Raw genomic sequence first — 22,496 nt, 5'->3', positions numbered from 1 at the left:
TTCATCCCTCAACCAGGTATCATTCTCATGATCAGTGTATACGTTCATACAGGCGGTAGGATCAAGGGTACCATCCGTCCCCTCAGCATTAGGAGTAAAACCTTGGTGTGTCTCTATGTAGGCTAAAATCAAGGCATAATCCTTCTCTGAGAATCGACGTTCATCTATAGCGTAGTGTTCATATAGCATGGATAACATTTTGAACCAGGCTTCGCAACTACCTAAGTAAGACAAGGGCATTGATATGAACAAATCTTGCTTATGCATCACTGACGGGAGAAGACCACAGACCCAACAATCAGTAACATTTGTGGAACTATGAGTCTGATGTAGCATCTCAATGAAGGCATTATGTACATATGTCTGTCGGTGTCTCTCCTTATGGGGGGCAAAAGTCTGGAAATGATGTTCCTTAGGAGCAGGGGTAGACACTATCAAGGTGTGCACAGGATGGCGAAACTCTAGATATATAAACAGACCTAAGCATAGTACAAATGATACAATCAATATAGAAATGAAAACAATTTTAACACGCAAGCTCCATGAGGAGAACATTGGCAAATGCAGGGGAATGGTACGAGGTACTATGGGCCGCCCTTCTTCAGGGACAAAACGAGCAAAAGGGTACATTTTCTCACTAAAAGTCCAATATAATCTCGGGACAAAAAAACTACGAGCAGTCCGACCTGCCGGAGGGTGCTTCTTTCCTGTGTCCGTATAGAGCCTCACAGGCAGACTCCTATTGTTCAGAAAAACAAAAAAGGAAAGAATAAAAACTTCTCGCGTTGGGGTCGCACTTGACGCAACCCTTGTTGAAAGGAAACTCCACCTGGGCCCCCACCAATCCGACCAATGTCTCTACCTTCGTTCTGAACAGAGCTTTACTGAAAGTTCCATGCTCTCAACGAGTTCAGTCCAGTGTTCTACCAATCCCCAGGTCCTTTTGCCGAGGCCTCCAACTTCACTCGCCAAGGCTAGACCGGGGATTCCCCATTTCCGGGGCCGCAGGTGATATCGATCCCGACCAGGGGTTTCAGGATTCACAAACAAAACAGGCACAGTGGGATCAGACGAGGAGCTGGGCTCCCGACCAGACGCCTCGCTTTGAGCAATTGAGTGGCCGCAAAAAGGGTCTTTCAGGCTCACAGCACTCTCCCCTCGCCCGCCAGCCTCTCTGCGGGTGTCCAGGGAAAGTCGTTCTCCAGTGCTGGGTTCGCCCTGAGTTGGCAGGCCTTCCTCCTGGTCAAGCTGCTCCCTTGGCAATGGGAGAGGAACTCGCTTAAGATGGGAGATATGGATCCAGCGCTGCTTACCCTCGACTTTCACCTCCGTTCGCGTTGCCAGGAGCACCTGGTACGGTCGGGACCAGCGCGGATCCAAACTCGATTTTCGTTGGTAGTTTCGAACCAAGACCCACTGTACAGGTTCCACGCTGTGTCCAGGTCCCTCCGGCAGGGGCTGCAGTACGGCAGATATCTGTTGATGAATGGAATGGAGATCTTTAGTCAAAGCATACAAATAATCAGTCAACATAGGATGGTCGATGTACCTGAAGGATTTGGGCCGGGGTACTCCCCACACGTTGGCAGGTCTGCCAAAGATTACTTCATAAGGGGAGATACCGCTCCGGGAATGGGGGGTAGTTCTTACGGACAACAGGGACAGGGGCAGGAGATCAGGCCATTTTAATCCTGTCGTGTCCTGAAGTTTAGCCAGTTTCAATTTCAGAATCCCATTATATTTCTCAACCAGACCCGCTGACTGAGGATGTCGGGCTGCGTGAAACTTCTGCTGAATAGACAGACCCTTGCATACATGCTTAACTAAGTCAGCATTAAAATGTGTCCCGTTGTCACTCCAAATCACCCGTGGCAACCCATATCGAGGGAAAAACTCCTTTACCAGAGCTTTCGCGGTTGCCAGGGCAGTATTTTCCTTTGTGGGATACGCCTCCACCCATTTACTAAAAGTACAGATCACCACCAGCACGTATTTCAGATTGTTAACTCGTTCTAGCTGTATGTAATCCATTTGAAGTACTTCAAAAGGCAGGGTGGGCGGCGCAAAATTACCCGCTAAGACGGGAATGCTAACCCCAGGATTATGCTGGAGACAAATCATGCAATGCTGAACCAGGTTCCTAGCTGTCTTATGGATATTAACATTATACCAGACAGGATCCAATGTGGCACAGATGCCCTGAACCCCTACATGTGAAGGTCCGTGCGCCATAGTTACTACTGCATTTACAAATGCGTTTGGCAGTAACCATCTACACTTCTCTGACAAGTCAGTCCAACATCCATTCTCATCAAGCCTCCCCACCTGTTCTTGCCAGTATGTCAGTTCTTCCGGGGTCATCTCCTTTTCTAGCTCTTTCACACTGTCTATGGTGTTGTTAAAAACCCCTGCCTCTATCATTTTTGTCACTACAAACATGGAAGTGGTGTCAGACTGGGCTGTTTCTTTGGCGATTCTATCCGCAAAGGAATTTCCCCTCCCCACATCATCAACTATAACCTTGTGTGCACTGCATTTCACTATGGCCAGGGTTTTAGGCAATGTTAATGCAGCCAGCAATCGGTCAACTAATGGTCCATTCTTTATCTTTTCGCCATGAGATGTCAAGAATCCTCTTTCCGCCCATAACCTCCCGAAGCTATGTGCTACACCGAACGCATACTGGCTATCGGTGTAGACATTTAGCCTCAAACCTTTCCCCAACTCGCAGGCCCTGAATAATGCAACCAATTTGGCCGCCTGGGCCGACCGGTATGGTATCTTGGCTGCCTCGACTACCGTTTGCAGGGTAGTGATCGCATAAGCCGCAGCTGTCGTACTATCCGGTAATCTAAAACAAGACCCATCAACATACAATTCTCCTTGGGCATCAGATAGTGGGGTGTCAGTTAGATCTATCCGGCCCTTGGTTTCTTCTTCAGTTCGAAAAATACAATCATGTATGTCTTGTCCACCATCCCCCGAAGGGAGGGGCAACAACGTGGCAGGGTTTAAATTAACACATCGTTTGATCGTTATATGAGGTGCAAACAGGGTCAATTGGTACCCTGTAAGACGCGCACTAGTTAAGTGCTGCGTCTGTGTCCTGTTTAATAATACGTCCACAGCATGAGGCACCATCACTGTCAGATCCGTATTCAGGACTAGCCCTTCCGATTGTCTGATCGCTACAGCCACTGCCGCTGCAGCCCTCAGACAACTGGGAAGTGCTCTGGCGACATTATCCAAAACCGCCGAGAAATATGCACAAGGCCTTTGCTTACCACCAAAGTCTTGTGTCAACACTGAAAGAGAACAACCGTCCACCTCATGCACGTAGAGCACAAAAGGTTTCCGGTAGTCAGGGGTGCCAAGCACAGGAGCAGAGCAAAGAGCAGTTTTCAGAGCAGAAAAGGCAGTCTGGCATTCATCGGTCCAAGGTAAAGGCTCATGCACATCCTTCGTAGTTAGATACAAGAAAGGTTTAGTCAAGAGAGAATAGTTAGCAATCCATTGGCGACAGTAGGAGGTTATACCAAGCAAAGCGCGGACATCACGTTGCGTGCGAGGAACAGGCATATTAGTTATGGTTGCGATGCGCTCAGAAGTCAACCGTCTTCCCTCCTTCGACAGGAGATGACCGAGATAGGTCACCTCCGGTCGACAATATTGAAATTTAGAGAGGGACACCTTGTTACCATGAGTGGCCAAATGCCGTAGCAAAGTAACCGTGGCATCACGGCAACCATGTTCTGTATCGGAGGCCACAAGAAGGTCGTCAACATACTGCAATAGAACATTACCTGGTGGCAATTGTAAAGAATCCAATACTCTTTTTAGGGCTTGGCTGTAGATACTAGGGCTTTCGGTATACCCCTGGGGGGCGCGACAGAATCTAAAGCTGCGGCCCCCCAATGAGAAACCGAACAAATGTCTGCTATCCGGATGTATGGGAATACTAAAGAAGGCATTCTTCAAATCAATCACCGAGAAAAATGTTGCAGAGGGAGGAATCATGGTCAAAATGGCATTAATGTCTGGTACCACCGGATATTGGGGTACCACAATCTTGTTAATCTCTCGCAAATCAATCACAAATCGGTAGGTATCAGCATAATCAGGGGATTGGGGTACGGGGGCTCGTTTAAGAATCGGAAGAATGGGAATGTTACAGAGATTGGAAGCCGTTTCTTCCACCACCCCGGTTCTAATCAAGTCAGAAATAATGGCCAGTAAAGCGCGTTCCCCTGCGGGAGCTATTTTGTACTGTGGGATCCTTGGCAATTTGGCATTCTGTTTCAGGGTGATGAACACCGGGGGAATTTGTAGGAATCCTACATCAGTGTCCCCCAGGGCCCAAAGATCCCTCGGGAGTTGTGCGAGCTCAGGAGGTAGTGAGTCCGTTTTCGAAAAACATTGAACGGATGGGATAGAGGTATTCCGAATGGTCAGATAAACTCCATCGGGGGAGCAATAGATACGGGCATGCAATCTTTTTAATATATCCATACCCAGGAGATTTTCCCCACACTGGGAGGTGAGGAGGAAAGGTGATTCTATCGTAACCGGTCCCAGAGTAAGGGAAAGTGGCTTAGAAATGGGGCTCACCACCGGAGTTCCAGAGAACCCCACGGACACATTAGTCTGGCCAGACAGAGCGGCCCCCGGGACCAGGGCACGTCAAACAGAACTGTTCATAGCCCCTGTGTCAACCAAAAACTTACCTGATGCATCCAACAATCGTGCATGGACATAAGGTCCAGCTTGATCTATCGGGATTGACACATGCCCCTTACTCTGCCCTTGGCTGTCCTATGCTTGAGTAATACCCGGTGTCTTCGTCCGTTACACGTCCATCATTGTAGTACTGTTTACCCTGGCTTTGGTCGAAATAATTCTGACTGTTCTCACCTCGGGCTGCCTGTTCTTGTCTCGTGTATCCACCTCGATGCCCACTCATCCTTCCCCGTCCACGGCCCCTTGAAGCAGTATTCTGCTCATATAGCAACGGGCACTGTGCTCTCCAATGCCCCTCCTCTTTACAAAAAGCACATTGATTTATGCCCAGATCTGTTCGCCCAGCTGTTTGCGTCGGTCCCGCCCCTCTTGGAGCGAAATTCTGCAACCCTCGTCCTCTTCCTCTACCCCTCTCTACTTGCTGCAGTAACACTCGTGTTTTCAACTCTTTCGACTTTCTTTCTGTCTTATCCTTGCTCTCATTCTCCCGATGCTCATAATACTGAGTCATGCTCAGTATTGTGGAGGGCGTGGTGGTCGTCCAGGTACTCTCAGCGGCCTGTAACCGGGCCGATACCTCAGGTAGCAAATTGGTTACAAATCTATTAACAAATAAACGTACACCCCCCTCCGTTGCCAAGTCCTGTCCGCTGAAGTCAATGAACACTCCCTCAAACCTTGTGAAAAAATCAGAGACACTCTCGTCCTTCTTTTGTTTACAGGCCGTCAGCTTGTCCCAATCCACTTTCCTGGGTGGGATCAATGAATGCATATAAGTTATTATTCTCTCAGGCAAAATCAGTATCTCAGGTCGGGGCTTGTTCCCTGGTTTACGATCTCTATCCCAGGTTCTCAGTTGATCCCATGTCCCACCAAATTCCGTAACATGGTCCTGGTCATGTACCTGGCGCCAAATGTCCACCGGTACCAATAAGGCAAAGAATAATTCAATATCTGCCAACGTCATTACTGCTGATGAGGCGGCCTCGGTCAGTTCCTTGTAATATGCGGTGGGGTTCTTTCTAGGATCTGGCAACTGGCTTTTTAGGGATAGTACCTCACTCCGCTTCCAGGGGGTATAGACCCATTGTTCCTGGAACCGGGCGTCTACCCCGGGACGGGTAACGACGCCGTGGGCATCCACTACTGCGGCAACTTCTGGATGGAAGATAGGGTGCACTTCCCGCATAGGGAACTGGGAGAATCCGGCGGGAGTGGCAGACTGCAAACGAGTTCTATAAGAGACCAAAGTCTGTACCTTCCCATACACCTCCTCCGGTGTCAACTGAGATTTATGGACCTGATCAAGAATATCATATAATATAGCCGGAGCCTTCCCTTCCTGGTGTATCTGTTCCCACACAGAAATAAGACGGTTGGCCATATGCTCCAGAGCATGCTGTTGCATCACCGGTTCATAGTCTCTCATAGTACTCCAAATATCAGCAAGCGTATAAATGGGATGTCGCATCCACTGGGATGCTTGTGTAGCAATAGTTTCCCTTTCTTCCGTTCCCAAGGCCGAACGAGTGAACAACTTTCTACCCTCAGTTAGACTGGCCGAACGTATCGGAGTAGTTACAGCTGTTATTGGCGTGGTACTGGCGGAGGAGGAGGGCAGAACAGAAGGGGAAGGCATTGACCCCGGGGACAGCTGAGGGGTCCCGGCTGCAGCTGTCGTCAATAAATTAGGCAGTATGGCCATAACTTCAGACACAGATGTCGGTAACCGGGAGAGGTTCGGCAGGGAGGGAGGGGTAGTAGTGGCCGGGGGAGCCGAAGCCGAGCCCCCCAGGGACATATTTGGAGCCGGGGCCGAGGCCCCTGATACCTCCGGATATATCCTCTGCGGTACATAAGGGGGTGGTGGTCTGGTGTCCAGTAAATCCTCTATCTCATCTTCTGCATTCGGGCGGGTCACATAGCTCTTATCCACCTTTAGTCGAAATTCACGATTCATGCAATCCAATCCCCTTTCTACTCTGTCTCGGTCATAGGCCATAGCTTTCTGAGTAACATTCTGTCCTGCCTTGGCTCTGGCTATTTTTTCTTCCCTCATTCGCCGTTGTTTGGCCTCTTTCTGCCATGCAATTAGAGCGTCAAACATGGCCTGCCTACTTCGCCTAGAAAACAGCTGTTCCTGTAGGAACGCAATTTTCTTTTCATCAAATGAGCCCGTTTTGGGCCAGCGTAACTCCTCATTGCCCTTGGTATACTTATGCCACAGAGTGCAAAACAACAATGGAGAGATCCCATGTTTGACATACATAAAATGGCTAGGACTGCCCTCCGGCGGGGCAGGTTGGCTCTCAGCTAGTCTGGAGTCACTTGTTCGACAGCAGCAGCCAAAACAATTCAATTTACTAAAACAAGACATTTTTGTTAGTTTTCAGACATGTATACACAAACAACAATCAACATGAATCATACACAACATACAATCAGTATCAGAGAACCAAGCCCGTCGACTCTGGTTCACAGTCTAAACACCAGACTGTACGCGGGATTCCGGCCACCCTCCTGGCTCACCACTAAGGCCAGCCCCAAACGAGGACTCGCCCCGTCAGGAGTATGCCCTGTGGCTACCCAGTCTAGGTCGCGGGTCCTTCCACGCACAATCTGTTTTATAATCCTTCGGCGCGCCGTTTTTACTCAAATCAAATACAACCTGTACGTACTTCGAGTCAAACCACGGTAATGCTAAGCTCGATCAAGCAAGACACCACCCTCCGGTGCGTGTCTTCAAATCAATGCACCGCTGTCCAGCGCGAGCTTCAAACAAATGCAATCCGTGTTCAAAATCAAAAACGCATCGTTCTCAACGAATGCTCTCAAATCAATCAAATAGCACACCGTCTTCAACGCGTGCCTTAACCAATAATGCACCGTTTACAACGCGTGCGTCAAAATCAAATCAATACTCACTGGGTGCACCCAGATACGCATGTTCGTTCTCCGCTGCCAACTCCTCCCGACCAAATTGATCCAGTTTCTGGGTTAAGCCCGTAGGACCCCGGTGAAGGGTAACTAGCAGCAGGGGACGTACCGAAAAGTCGTGCAGGGTGGGAGAAATCCTTAGGCTCCTCTCCCGCCAACCGGTCAGGACGCCCCCAACCCCACCACCCGAATACGGGGGGGGGGAAGACCCTTTCACGGGGTCCCTTCGTGGTCGCCAACTGTTGTGTCCAAATAATTATTCCAAGGGCCACACTTACCATTGGCCCGCAATATTAGGGAAGAAGGAGCAGTTGGCAACGTGGAAGGTTCAAACATTTATTAGCCACCACAGAACTCTATATAGAGGAGCCTCGTCGATCCTCACCCATCAGGTGCGCCGAGGAAGACTGCTGGCTCCTCGACAGTAACACACTTTTATACATTATCAGTACAGCATACAAAACCTTATATGTGGAAAAGTACCAGTTAGTCCTGGCGCCCCTAATGAGCTCATGCCTATTTCTAGTTTCGACTACACATACAAAGGGTTACTATCTTTACAGAGAAGGTCGAAAGGGTGACTCCCTTCACGTCCCAGGTCTAGAGGAATTTGCCTGATACTCCGTTTTAGCAGATGTGACCTTGCTTCTCAGCAACTCAGCCTGTCTCCTAATTAAATGCAAGGAAAGGGGAAAGCAGAGGGTGTGCGGAAAAGACCACGTGACTCCCAAGTGAGAGAGAGAGCCGCAATCCAAGATGGAGGCGGTTCGGTTTCTCGGCCCTTTTTGTCGTACTAAACATAATCGGGGATTTCGAACCGTTTAATACACCATAACGAGGTAAACTATCATTAGATATACTGCGCTAATCATATCGTACTATCTTGAATACCTCATGTAGAAAAGGAACATCTGCTATGAACCATCAATTTTGACAATAATCAGTCTCAATGATCCTGAAATAAGCAACAATTACAGGTTTTTGGCCCTAAGTACAATGAGAGTCGGAGTCTTTCTGGTCTCATCGCGCTTTCAGTTTCGACCACCGCATTACGATGCAGGCGGTCAAAAGTGAAACCAGCCGACCATTCTGGCTGGATTCCGATAGGCCCAAGAAGCCCATCGGCCAGTCAGAGGCCTGCCCGTAATCCATATGGATGGTGTTTCCGCCGTAGAGATTGCGATGTCGGTTTCCGACAGGCTTTCCATGTTTGGCTTGCTGACATGGAAAGCCTATCAGAAAGTGACATTGGGGGCCCCTAGCAGGGCCCCCTTTACCCTACAGCCTCCAGTTGGGGGTTAAGGGGCCACCTATGGTGCCCTCCCTGTAAATCCCTGCACCGTGTGGCAGGCAACCTGAGGTGACTGCCACTCAGTGCAGGTATGAACAGATTCTCCCATTTGTCTATGGAAGCCTGTGCTACAGCCGGTTTATGGCCACTTCACAAGCTCCCATAGACAAATAGGAGTATGCAGAGGTCGGTCGGTCCCGAGACCGCAGCGGTGTCAGGCAGACTTACATCGTAATTTGGGCCCTAGAGTCGAAGTTACATTCTCTTTTAATAAAGCACAACATAAATAAATCCTCTGAGTGTAATGATAATCTCAATCATTTAATATAGTACTTTTTAGTTATACACACATTTCTGCAGCAAGTGCACAGTCCTAATTATAACCAATTTTATAATACATTTTGTAGTATTGAGATCCTAACATGTTGCTCTCTATTTGGGGAAGACTGTCTTTTGAACTGCAGAAATTACGAAAGGATCTATATGGTGAACAAGTTTACCTATGAGCCTGGTCTTCACAGCTGCAACCCCTGCCTTGCCTTGTGCGAACCCTGGCACTGACTTTGGCAAAATCAGTGGCAAGAACACAGGGGTGACTTGGACTCCTTATTTTCTCTCCATATTTCTCTATACTAATAAGGAATAAAATACTGTTAGTCACTATTATAAACCATAACAAAAATTGAGCACAATTAGCTGGAAAGGACTTTTTGTGGCAGCTAAGGTAAGTAAAAAATGCATTTAAATGTTTGTTTTGTGTGCGCTTGTGGGTTAGAGTGTATTTATGTGAGAAACAGTGTGTGAGTGAGTGAACATAAGAGAGTGAGAATGTGGGATGGTGCTTGCAAATCTGTTTTGGTCCTTTCATCCTGAAGGTAAATCTTACCTTAATAGAGACACCTGTGATAAATTATTGGTGCTGGCATACTTCAGGCAACTCTTAGCATGATAGACACCTGTAACAAAATACTGGCACTGGCACACAGGAGATAATTATTGGCATCATGGGGACTCACTGTAAAATACTGGTAATGGCATACTAGAGGTAATTCTTTGCATATGAGGAACCTGTGGAACAAAAGCTGGAACTAGGTTATTGGAGGTATTTCTTGGCTGAGGGTGGACAGACGGAGATATGAGGGCGGGGATAAGTGTACCCTTGACAAAATGCTGGCCCTGATATACTGAGGTCATGTTTTACAATAAGGGGTACTTATGATATATGGACGGCATACATGGAAAAATTTGTGGCACTGGCAAATTGGGGGCACCCATGCCATATGGTGCATCCGTGACAAAATGGTAGCCCTGGCACAATGCATCTAATTTTTAACGTGATGGCATCCATAGCAGATTTTGAAAAAATGGGGTAAACTCCTAGGTAGCATCAGGTTTCATCAGCTTGAAAGGATTTGAAAATTGAATGAGTACCATTTCAGAGCCTATTACTCCTTAGCAAATTTATGTTATAATGATGCTTTAAAATGTACTATATGACCACATCCTTTTCAAAACTTTGTCAGGGAAAAACCCCTCGTAGTGGCCTAGCTTTTTTGCTTCGCTCGGTTACCACAATACAGGGCAACTATTACATACTCGAACTTTCATAGATCAAGTCAGCACTATAATATAGGCAGTATGTAAAATAGAAGTTTATCTATGTTGTGTTATGATATTAATCATGCTGTTATTATGGACTTCAGCAATATCAATTATTGTGATTTCATCATGGTTAAGACCATGTGACATCACTTCATGGAAAAAAAGTTTTTTTCAAGGATCATATGTCATCACTGCCTAGCATTTTTGTGAATTGATGTCCATGCCTATGATGACATGTCACAGCTCAAAACAAGCATTGGAAAAGCCAATAGGTCTCACCTGTGACACCTATTACCTTTGCCAATGCCCATCAACCCCTCTCAAGAAGGATGCCATGCAGGTGCATACAGGGTCGGTGACAATCTTGTAATGATTTGTTTTTATTTTAAGAAAAATCGTTCAAGGTTGAATGCCACACTTACACACACATGTGTTGACCATATTTGAATGACTTTTCTTAAAACAAATGAGAAACCATTCCTAGATGGCCATTGAACATGTGGTGGGTTGTGGCGAGAGGATGAAGGGGTTGCGAGGAGGTTAATAATTTAAAAAGAGAGTGGGAGGGAATAGACCATGGGAAGAGCAGGAAGAGACACAGAGGGAGAAAAAAGTAGTGCCTCATGCATAGTAATTCAAAGTTCTGAGATTGGCAGAGGAAGGATACAATCTTACAATCAAAATATGGTGGAAACAAAATCTTCCACTGGTCAAACAAACAGAAGAAGGGGTGGAAATGGCATTGAATCAGGAGCAAGGAACTGAGATAGGCAAGAAAGCCATTGAACCATGAGTTAGGGATGAACACAAATCCCACTCTTAAGTCTAAATATGTTACACTAAGTCAAAATGTACAGCTAAAGTTGTTTATAGGCCAGACCTAAAAATGTCAGTTCAGTTCTGTGTGAATATAGTGGAAATGGCTATTCACTTGGCCGTCAGCCACATATAACTTCATCTTTGCTATTTACCCAGATATACAGTTCACAATCTCTGCTATTTAGCCAGCCACTGACTGAATATCTGAAACTCCACTATTTAAATAGCAGACTAAACAGCAGAGATTAAGTACTGTTTGGCCGGGGGTCGAATGAATAATGTGAAGGAGGTTTTTATTTATGCAGATATGATTAAAAAATGAACTGTTAGCAATGGCAGTGTGGTGCCATTTTGCAATAGCAGTGCAGGAAAGTGTGTGAAGCATTTGAAAGTAAGCAGATATATACATGTACAAGAGTATATACACAAATAAGGGCAAGAATTGAGGTAAGTGTGGTACACTATAAAATTTAAATACCAAGTGTAGAAATCAAACTTCTGTTGCAGAAGTTTCAGGTTACACCACACACATATCTTGTGCAGAAGTCTGGGAGCATTTTGTTATCTGCATATGACTCTTTAAAGTTATGTCTGCAGGAAATTGTATGATTTTAATGTGCTATATTTAAATGTTTTCTTAACTCCTGAGATTGCATTGTTGTGTAATGTTCAAGATCATTCTTTGAATAACTTATTATGAAAGGCCTTTTGCTTGTTATAGGCTTATTTCTAAGGGAGCTTGTGCTTGCTTGGTGTTTCAGACCTTGCAATACAGCAGCAGCAGATAAGGAGCAGCAAACAGGAAACGAGAGAGACTGATGGTATCTGTGCCACAGGTGGAGTGGCACATTCACAGGGCAATTGGTGCTAGGGGGCCTAGTGATTTGGAGCCTTTCAGGAGATACATTGGATGAAGACATAGTAATGGAGCTGTTAAGCAACAGGGGAAGTGAAAGCAAGGGACAGGTGAGTGAAGTTTCTGGGTAGTTCAAGAGGGAAGTGGCTATTTATTCAACTGCCAGCTGAAAAAACATGCTTTCTAACACTATTCACCCAACACAGTGAGTTTGAGGTATAGATGCTTGGTGGTCCCAAACTAAGCACTGTTTTAAGTGGAATTAATCCCGTGTCTATTGCACCTTCGTTTCTGTCCTTGACAGCTTACTGCAGCAAAAGAAATCTGTAAGCTACAAGAAAAAAACAATCTGTGTAACCGGCTTGAAGGCTGTACCTGATTAAAGTAAAATGTAGAGGGACCTGGGGAAGATAAGAGCAGGATTGGTAGGAAGAGGGTAATGGCTAGTAGTAAGATAAAGACCAGGAGCTGGACTACCAGGAGGGCTAGGATGACCAGTGCCATGTGGAAAAAGAAAAAAGAACTATGTCATGGAGATCTAATCAACATTCACCACTGTCGCCAAAGCCAGAGAGGACCAGGAACAAACAGAGGAGGCAGAACACAACCAGGTGAAACAGCATTAGGGGTAATGGGATCAGAGTAAGAAGGATCAGGATGACCAGGAGCGTGAGGAACAGGAGCCCTATTTAATGCCAAGAACCCCTAGGAGGGCTAGGAAAACAAAGGCCAGTAAGACCAGATCCAAGAAAATCAAACAAAGGAGTACCACAGCTAAGAACACCAGGATAACGTGGACCATGGTGACAAGGAGTAGAAGGGTTAACTGTGTAAAATGGAATCAGGATCACTAGGAGTAGGGGACCAGAATAAGGGTGAGGAGAATAGAAATGGCCAGCACCTGAAGCTTGGGTAAAATGTGTAGCAGGATCCAGAGTACTAGAGGCAGGAGTACCTGGGAATGATTACCAGAAGGACCAGGACTATAAGAACTAGGAAAGGCTAGGAAGAGGACAGGACCATTAGTACTAGGAAAGGTTAGGATGATCCACCTTGGGCCAGGACAAGCTATTGTAAACCAATAGCAACAAGGAGCCGGAAGACTATAAGAACTAGGGCAAGGAATATCAGGACCAAATTGAGCAGGACTATGAAGTTCTGGACAAGGAACACAATGGACTGTGGGACATGGAGACCAGAATAAGAAGGACAGGGACTAGGAAGGTTTTTTTTTATAGCCAGGATCAAAGGCACATGGAGAACAGAGTAAGGAGGACTATGTAAACTGAAAAGATCAGGATCAGGAGGACTGCAATAGGTTTAGGAGGGACACGAAGATCTGGACCTAGGGAGACTTGCCGCAATACCAAGTGCAGCAGAGCAACCAAAACCTGGGTAAAAAGGTCCAGGCTGAGTATCTGATTCCGACTTTCTCGCGGGGCTTTGGGACGGGCTCCAGGAACAAGGACTCTGTATCCAGGTTCATCCATCTTCACAATCTTTCTACCTTGTGATTGCGACTAATCTCAAAGTCATCAGGAAGGGCAGCCCACACAACATGGAGTACCTAGCGTTTTTATGGATAACCCCCTATTAGCAAGATAACCTCTACAAACCTCTTAGTAGGCATTTTCCCACTGAGTAAGGACCATCATCTTCCCACATGGACATGTAAGTCCATACAAGAAAGAATTCTGGCAAGTTCATTTCATGATTCCTGTTTAATGAACACTATCGTGATTCATATATATTGAGAAGTGCATTCGAGGTGGCTTTCCTGAAGAAGGCAGGTTCTTGCCGAAATGCGCGTAGAAGAAATGATAACAAAACCACCTGACAATCAGATTTTTCTATAGAACGTTTGCTATTCTGTTTTTAGTCTGTTTGTTTTACCGGTTTTTGCTAGAATCAACTAACATATTCTATCAGTTGTCCATAATGTGGAATGTCCTCTTATAGTTGAAATCACTATGTATCAGAAACACACAAACAAGTGATCAATGTGAACCAATCAAACCTATGTATGATATGTATGGATGAATAGAGGGATGAGTGCAGTATGTATGTTATTCATTGTGCTTACTTCTCTGTTATGAAATGTATATATTGAATTAATTTTAATGAAAAGATTAAATTAAATAAAAAACATCTTTGTATTTTTCTATTCTAGAGTGTCAGCTTGTTTCTCTCTTAATTAAATTTTTTATACCATATATATTTAAATATGCATTGAAGATGCCCTAGGAATTCACAGCAAGGCTATCCAGAGCCAGGAAGACCAAGGGTATTGGAGTATTGGAAAGGGGTGGTCTGGGGGACCAGGACCAAACCTTCTGGGCTCTGTGGGACCCAAACAAGTAGAAACAAGATCAAGAGGGCCATGACCAGTGGGTGCAGTATCGGGAGGACCAAGAGGACAAGGAAGAGATGTAAGAGGGCCAGAAAAATCCAAATTAACCATCCAAGCCAGGAGGGGAATGTCTAGGAGAACTAGGCCTAGGAAGTTGTAAATCACTATATCAGATGAGGCAAGAGACTCGACAGGACCAGGCCCTGGAGTACCAGTACTAGAAGGTACAAGGTGATCAGTGCCAGGACTAGGTTACCAGGGCCAAGAAGACCTGAAAGGAACAGGGCTCAGAATATGGGGGCAAGAAACGACAAGGATGGCCAGAGGATAAGGTTTATGATAACTAGCAGGAGAGGAAAAGAACAAGAATTACCAGGAGGAACAGGATACAGTAGTTCCGGACTTGGATGGCTTGATAGACCAGGAAAAGGAGAACCGAGACCAGGAAAATACAAGCTGTAAGGGCCAGAACCAAGAGGATTTGGTCCAGTAGGAACAGTTTTTCAAGAACCACAATGACTACAACAGCCAAGAATAGGAGCACCAAGGCCAGGAGGACCAGGTCATAGAGGACAGGGGGATAAGACCATAGACCAGAGCAACCAAAGCCAGAGAAAAGATCTCTAAAAGGACTAGCACACTAAAGACTAGGAAGACCAGTGCCAATAGGACCCGGAATATCAGTGCACGGAGGAACAGATGTGCAAGGAACATTAGAACCAGAGTAAGGCAAAAAAGAGGCTCAGGACCAGGATGACCACAGCCAGGAGAAACAGGGCAAGGAGCAGGAAGGACAAGAGGATGAGAAACAGGACGGCCAGGCCCAGGATGACCATAACAGGAGGGAATTGGCCAATTGGAATTAGAATCAGAAGAAGAAGAAACAGGAAGACTAATGCCAGGACAATCAGCACAAATCCAAGGAGGACTTGGAAGAGTGATAGAATGAGGGCTGTGGCCAGTAGAAACAGGTGAAAAGAAGCAGCATGTACAATGAGGTGGAGCGCCCTGTTCCGTGAGGAGGACCAGAGGACTGGAGCAAGGAGGACTAGAGGACTTATGACCAAGAGGACCAAGAATGGGGCTAAAAGTGCCTGAGGAGACCTGGTCTCAGGACCAATTCTCAGACCACCAAATGAAGCAGAAAAAACAGGCCTTGAGGAAGCAGTATCAGGGTGAGGAAGATCTGGAGGACCAGGACAATCAGAGCCAAGAAGACCAAAGGGACTGGAGAAGACCTGTATACAAGGGGCCAGGTGGACCAAGGGGACCAGCAGGACCAGAAATCAGATCAACAGGAGGAGGAGCATTAAAAGGACAAGGACAAGGGGAACATGTTAAACAGGATCAGAAGGGTCAAGGGAAGGGGGGGCTCGAAGGAACCGGATGGCCAGGAGGACTATGATCAAGGGAACTCGACTTACAAAGACCTGAACAAGGAGGACCAAAAGCAAAAGGAACAAATCCAGTGTGCACAAAATGAGGAAGAGTACAAGAATTGTCGGTACTACAGAGGACCGTGGAAGGCAGACCAGAACCAGGGTGAGGAAGACTACAAGAACAGGACATAAAAGACCAGGGAAGAGGGCTGGGCAACCAGAGCAAAAAGGGCAAGCGCCAATAAGTCCAGGGCAAGGAGGACCAGCAAAACCACAAACCAGGGGGCCAAGAAGATCAAGGCATAGAGGCTCAGGAGGATCGAAACCTGGCCCACCAGGAGGAGAAAGATTGGGATTTGGAGGAAAAAGAGAACCAGGATACTTTGCAAATGGACCAAGATGATACGAGCCAGGAGGACCTAGCATGGAAGACCAGGATATGTTGGACAAGTACTAAGATGATAGGAGCCAGAAGGAACTAGCATGGTGGCTAGGGCTAGGATGGCCAGGAGGAAGAACAGGATGAGCTGAACAAAGAGTATCAAGACTAAGATAATAAGTTGAAGTGTACAAAAAGTGATGAATGGAATGCCGCATTAATTCAGCCACTGATTATTACTCGGGCTGCATCCCAATACATCGTTATTTTGTACACCATGCCACCTCAGTTTAGACTCAACCATATGCAAATTAGTCTTGACCCTGCTTCAATGTTTCCACTCCAGCCTGAACTGCCGCACCAGATCCTCCCTGAACTGGAAGGAATACAAGCAACCTAGGGCTGGTTTTGCCCTGATTAGTGTTCAACAGCCAATTATAGCTTTGTTCCAGTGACACAGTGTACACGGGACACACGTCTAGTTACACTATTTGTTCATTTTGTTCAACTTCTTGCTGAATTTAAGAAGGGAAGAGAAGACTCTCACATGGTGTGGGAGGTGATTCCACTCTTTACGAGCCATGTGCGAGAATTCACAGCTTCCTGCCATGCTTTTTCATATGCGTGGAACATATGCTAGTGGGAGTCCGGCTGAGTGAGATGCCTGGAGCGTTGGTGGAACTGCACTGGGCTGTTCAGGTAGGCCAGGCCTGTGTTTTTTAATGCTTTGTATGTTTGAGTGAGGAGCTTGAATTGTGAACTCTTATGTGTTGGGATTCCCTCAGGTGTGGTGTGGCATGAGACCAGCGTGGGAGGTTGAGGACAAGTCTAGCTGCTGTTTTCTGAATGGTCCTAAGCCTTTTTGTGTGTTAGTTGATTATTATTCCCACATAGTCTAGTCTGCTGGTGATGAGGGCTTGGGTGATGGTTTTTCTGGTGTTGGGTAAACATTTGAATATTTGTTTCAGTATTCACAAGGTTTGGAAGCAGGACGTGGCAACTGCATTGACTTGAGAAGACATGTCCAACCTGCTGTCAATATGGATTCTGAGGTTTCCTGCTTGTGTGCTGGGGATGGGAGAGGGTCCAAGATCTGTACGCTCCCAGGCGGAGTAACACGGTAAGGCATCTTTTTCAAAGATCACCACAGTCCATGTGCAGCATGAGGCAGTTAGACTTCATTAACATGGCCACTTGCATGCTTTGAAGTTGATCTTGGTGGTGGGTGTTTTGTCTGAGATGGATAATATCAGTTGGATGCCATCTGCCTAGGTGAGTATGTCAATGTTGTGTGCGTGGATGACATTTGCCAGCACAGTCATGAAAATGTTGAAGAGGGTCAAGCCAGCAGCGGCCGCTGAGCTTGGGAATGGGGGCTCCACCCCCTGGCTGGTAACGAGGATGGTAATCTCTATTACCATCCACCTTCATTTACAAAAATATTGAATGTGCGCTGCTGCACAAAGAAGTGCCTGGCTGACACTTTCTTACTTTTACTAACGCAAGCATCAGGCAGTCAGGCATATTTTTAAGGGATGTGCACTAGTGCGCATGTGCCAGACAGTGTACATTTGTTTTTGTGACATAGGACCTTACCTCTCAACAGCCCCGTCCTTCCATTCAAAGGGGTCTCTAGCATACACCCTAATTGACGTGCAGCAGCATATATTTTTCTAAGCAGCCCGGGCTCTTTGGGCCTCACCCCTTTACTGCCTGGGGCTGCATGCCACTCATTGCTGCCTCATACCCAATCTCCCTCCCTTTCCCAGTCGTCATAGGGTGGGGATGGGTCATCAGATATCATTGACCCCCCCACCATCCTGTGACGATATGGAAAAGGGTGAGTTTACAGATTTAACTGGAGCTTGTGCAGGGGACTTAATCAGGTAGAGTGTCGTGACCTGCAGGGGGGAAAGGAGCACAACAGGTTTGCTACCTGGTTGGCTTCAGGCCCCTTTCACAACTGCCTACAATTTACAATTTACTTTTAATTTCCCTGTTCCAATGGGGCGACCGGATGGCCGGGCCAGCCTGAAAAACCCGATGGGGGCTAGCCCGCCTCCCCGATCCCAGCCAGGGCTCTAGTAGGTCGGGCGCCTCCGTGCCCTGGGTCACCTCCGTCACTCGGTGCGCACGGGTTACCAGAAAGAAGGGTAGCTTTCCTCTGGATTACTAGGGACAGGTTATGCCGAAACCGACCCTGAGCTGGCAGTTCTCAGCCGGGGACCAGATGGGCTAGGCCCGGACAACACCTCCCCACTGTCAGGGGCTCCCTCCTCAGGCCCGCCGTGCGGCAAAGTGCCCGGGACAGGCTCCATCGGTCCTGGGCATTCCTCCCCTGGGCATCTGGGCCCGAGAGCTCTGGGCGGGTGCTCCCACCCCGGGCTCCGTCCCATGCCCTGGACCCGGGCGGATCTTCCTCAGCTTGTCTGGGTTCAGGAGCATACTAGGCCAGGGCCCTTGGTGGCACGACACAGACCGGTGGAGGCCTCCCCCATGCGGCCAGGCCCAGGACCACCGGGTGGGCCCAGGGATGGGTTAAGCTCTGTCATGGGTCCGGGTCGGAGGTCCGCCAGAGACCCCCATTCTCAGCCTGAGGCCCAGCTGGGGTCTCCAAGCCCCTCCATGACGCAGATCCCACGAGCCCTGTATGGGCAGCCAGGAGCCCTCCAGTGAAGGCTCTGAGCGGGCAGATTGGTATCCTTTGGGCCCGGCCATCTGGTCACGCCTTCCCCCTCGGCCATCTGGTCATGCGCAATGCTTTCCAATGGGGCAACCAAATGGCCGGGCTGCCCTGGAAGTTCCGATGATGGCTTGTTTGCCTCCCCGATCCCAGCTAGGGCTCCAAGAGGTCGGCGCATCCGCGCCTTGGGTCCCCTCAGTCTTGCAGTGTGCATGGGTTACCAGAAAGGGGGGTACCCTTCCTCTGGATTACTAGGGAGGGGGTACTCCAAAACCCCTTTCGGCCTAGCGGTCCTCAGCCGGTAGTCGGACAGGCCAGGACGCCCCCCTCAGCCCGGGACTCTGTCACCCAGCCCAAGGTTTCACGTGGTGCCCAGGATGGGGGCCTGGGGATGCCTCACCTCTGCCCGGGAGCGCTGACAGGGTCTAGGGGCCCCAGGCTCAGTCTCCTGGCCTGCCACTCCGCCAAGGCCCTGAGACGGGGTTCCGTTGGGCCCGGGGAACCTCCTCTTGCTTGGCTGGGTTCCTGACCTTCAGCCTGGGCCCTGGGGAGAGCGGCCTCCCCACCCAGGCTCCGTCCTCAGACCTGCTGCATGGCAGGGTGCCCGGGTCGGCGTCCCGCGGGCCCGGGGAGGCTTCCCCTGCACCTCTGGGCCCAGGAGCACCGTTGGGGTCCAGGGGCCCGCCAGGCCCTGGGTCGGGTGCTCCAGCCTTGGGCACAGTCCCATGGCCTGGTGATTTGCCAAAGGCCTGAGATGGGGTTTGTCATGCCCAGGGGCCCCCCTCGCTTGGCTGGGTTCAGGTGCTCTCAGGGACCCTGGGGAGGGCAGCCTCCCCACCCCAGACTCCGTACTTGGGCCTGCTGCATGGCAGGGTGCCTGGGACAGGGTCTCATGAGCCCAGGGAGGCTTCCCCTGCGCCTCTGTGCCCAGGATCCCCAGCTGGGTCCCGAGGCCCGACGGGCCCCAGGCTGGGTGCTCCAGCTAGGGGCTCCATCCCCGGCCTGCTACTATGCCAAGGGTCCAGGACGGGGTTTCTGTCTGTCCCATGCAGACCTCCCACTCTTCACCTGCTTATCAAGGTGGCCGCGGGCCCTGGGTCAGAGGGACCGTCGGCTCCCCCCTCGAAGCCCCGCTAACCCTTTCGTTAGGGAACAGAGCGACCAGATGGCCGCCCTTCAAGCCTGACCATCTGGTCGCGCCTTTCCCCTCGGCCATCTAGTCGCACCTATCCCCTCGGCCATCTGGTCGAGCATAATGCTTTCCAATGGGGTGACCAGATGGCCGGGCTTCCCTGGAAGTCCCGATGAGGGCTCATTCACCTCCCCGATCCCAGCGAGGGCTCCAGCAGGTATTACCAGAAAGGGGGGTCATTTTCCTCTTTATTACTAGGGAGAGGGTCAGTCGGACCTCCGTGAGGTCTGGCGATTCTGAGACAGGGGATGTCAGCACCCGGGTCTGCCCGCTGGGGCCCACGCCTACCTCTCAGCCTCTACCCGATAGGCCTTTCCTCCATGCCTGCTCGCCCTGGGAGCAGACAGGGACGCGAAGCTGGCATCAGCCTGCGCAGGGTGGCCTGCCAGGGGAGACCCCGGCCGCACTCCGATCGATTGGGCACTCTCGGTCCGTTTAGGGATGGACTGCTTGGCCAGCCTCGGCTATTGTTTCAAGCAAAGAGCTTCCACCCCACATGGACAGTCCGACTCGAGGGCCTGCTGCCTGGCAGGAGGCCCTTCACCCTACCACGCAGAGCGAAGGCTGAGCGGCCCGGCAGCTTGTGCCCCCAGTGGTTTGACCCAAGCGAAAGGGGTCGGGTGGTACCAGGCCCTCGGACGCTGCCGGCCCGCAGGTCAGTAGGCCCCGTGCGCCACACCATCACCCCTCTCCGCCCCGTGCATTTTCGCGGCAGCTCGGAACGGCTGTTCCGAGGGGTGCCGCCGCCACCAGGCTTCGGCATCCCTGCATCTTGCTCAGGCTGTGCCTCTGCCTGCCTCTCCCTTCCGTCGAGATGGCTGGGCCCGCCGGTGCCCGTATGACCGCACCTCTCCACCCCCTCCAGCGAGCCCTCCCGCCCAGGTGGGCGGGCTCCTTCCCCTAGCAGGCTCCCGAGAGGGAGGTGTGTGCGAAGGTTGCCGGTCGGGGAGACAGGTGCGCGGTTCCCGAACCCACCCCGTCAGCAGGTGCGGCTACCTGGTTGATCCTGCCAGTAGCATATGCTTGTCTCAAAGATTATGCCATGCACGTGTAAGTACACACGGCCGGTACAGTGAAACTGCAAATGGCTCATTAAAACAGTTATGGTCCCTTTGATCGCTCCATCTGTTACTTGGATAACTGTGGTAATTCTAGAGCTAATACATGCTGATGAGCGCTGACCTCCCGGGATGCGTGCATTTATCAGACCAAGACCAATCCGGGCTCACCTGGCCGCTTTGGTGAATCTAGATACCCTCGGTCCGATTGCACGTCCCTGTGACGGCGACAATACGTTTGAATGTCTGCCCTATCAACCTCCGATGGTACTTTCTGTGCCTACCATGGTGACCACGGGTAACAGGGAATCAGGGTTCGATTCCAGAGAGGGAGCCTGAGAAGTGGCTACCACATCCAAGGAAGGCAGCAGGCGCACAAACTAGCCACTCCCGACTCGGGTAGGTAGTGACGAAAAATAACAATACAGGACTCTTTCGAGACTCTGTAATTGGAATGAGTACACTTTAAATCCTTTAACCAGGATCCATTGGAGGGCAAGTCTGGTGCCAGCAGCCACGGTAATTCCAGCTCCAATAGCGTATATTAAAGTTGCTGCAGTTAAAAAGCTCGTAGTTGGATCTTGGGATTGAGTGTCCTGGGGGCCCGAAGCATTTACTTTGAAAAAATTAGAGTGTTCAAAGCAGGCCGGTCGCATGAATACTTCAGCTAGGCATAATGGAATAGGACTCTGGTTCTATTGTGTTGGTTTTCGGAACTGGGGCCATGATTAAGAGGGACGGTCGGGGGCATTCGTATTGTGCCGCTAGAGGTGAAATTCTTGGACCGGCGCTAGATGAACCAAAGCGAAAGCATTTGCCAAGAATGTTTTCATTAATCAAGAAAGAAAGTCGGAGGTTTGAAGACGATCAGATATCGTCGCCGTGGTTCCGACCATAAACAATGCCGACTAGTGAGCCGGCAGCGTTATTCCCATGACCTGCCGAGCACCTTCCGGGAAACCAAAGTCTTTAGGTTCCGGGGGGAGTATGGTTACAAAGCTGAAGCTTAAAGGAATTGACAAAAGGGCACCACCAGGAGTGGAGCCTGCGGCTTAATTTGACTCAACACAGGACACCTCACCCGGCCCGGACACGGAAAGGATTGACAGATTGATAGCTCTTTCTCGATTCTGTGGGTGATGGTGCATGGCCGTTCTTAGTTGGTGAAGCGATTTGTCTGATTAATTCCAATAACGAACGAGATTCCTCCATG

At 49.2% G+C, this 22,496-nt stretch overlaps 1 pseudogene; it reads left to right on the top strand.

Moving 5' to 3' along the window:
* Nucleotides 1-21,221: 21,221 nt before the first annotated feature.
* On the top strand, nt 21,222-22,262 carry LOC146799591 (18S ribosomal RNA; annotated as a pseudogene).
* Nucleotides 22,263-22,496: the final 234 nt, after the last annotated feature.

The sequence above is a fragment of the Triturus cristatus genome, chromosome 9, assembly GCF_964204655.1.
Source record: "Triturus cristatus chromosome 9, aTriCri1.1, whole genome shotgun sequence".
Classification (NCBI taxonomy): Eukaryota; Metazoa; Chordata; class Amphibia; order Caudata; family Salamandridae; genus Triturus; species Triturus cristatus.
This window is presented reverse-complemented; position numbering and strand designations above follow the sequence as displayed.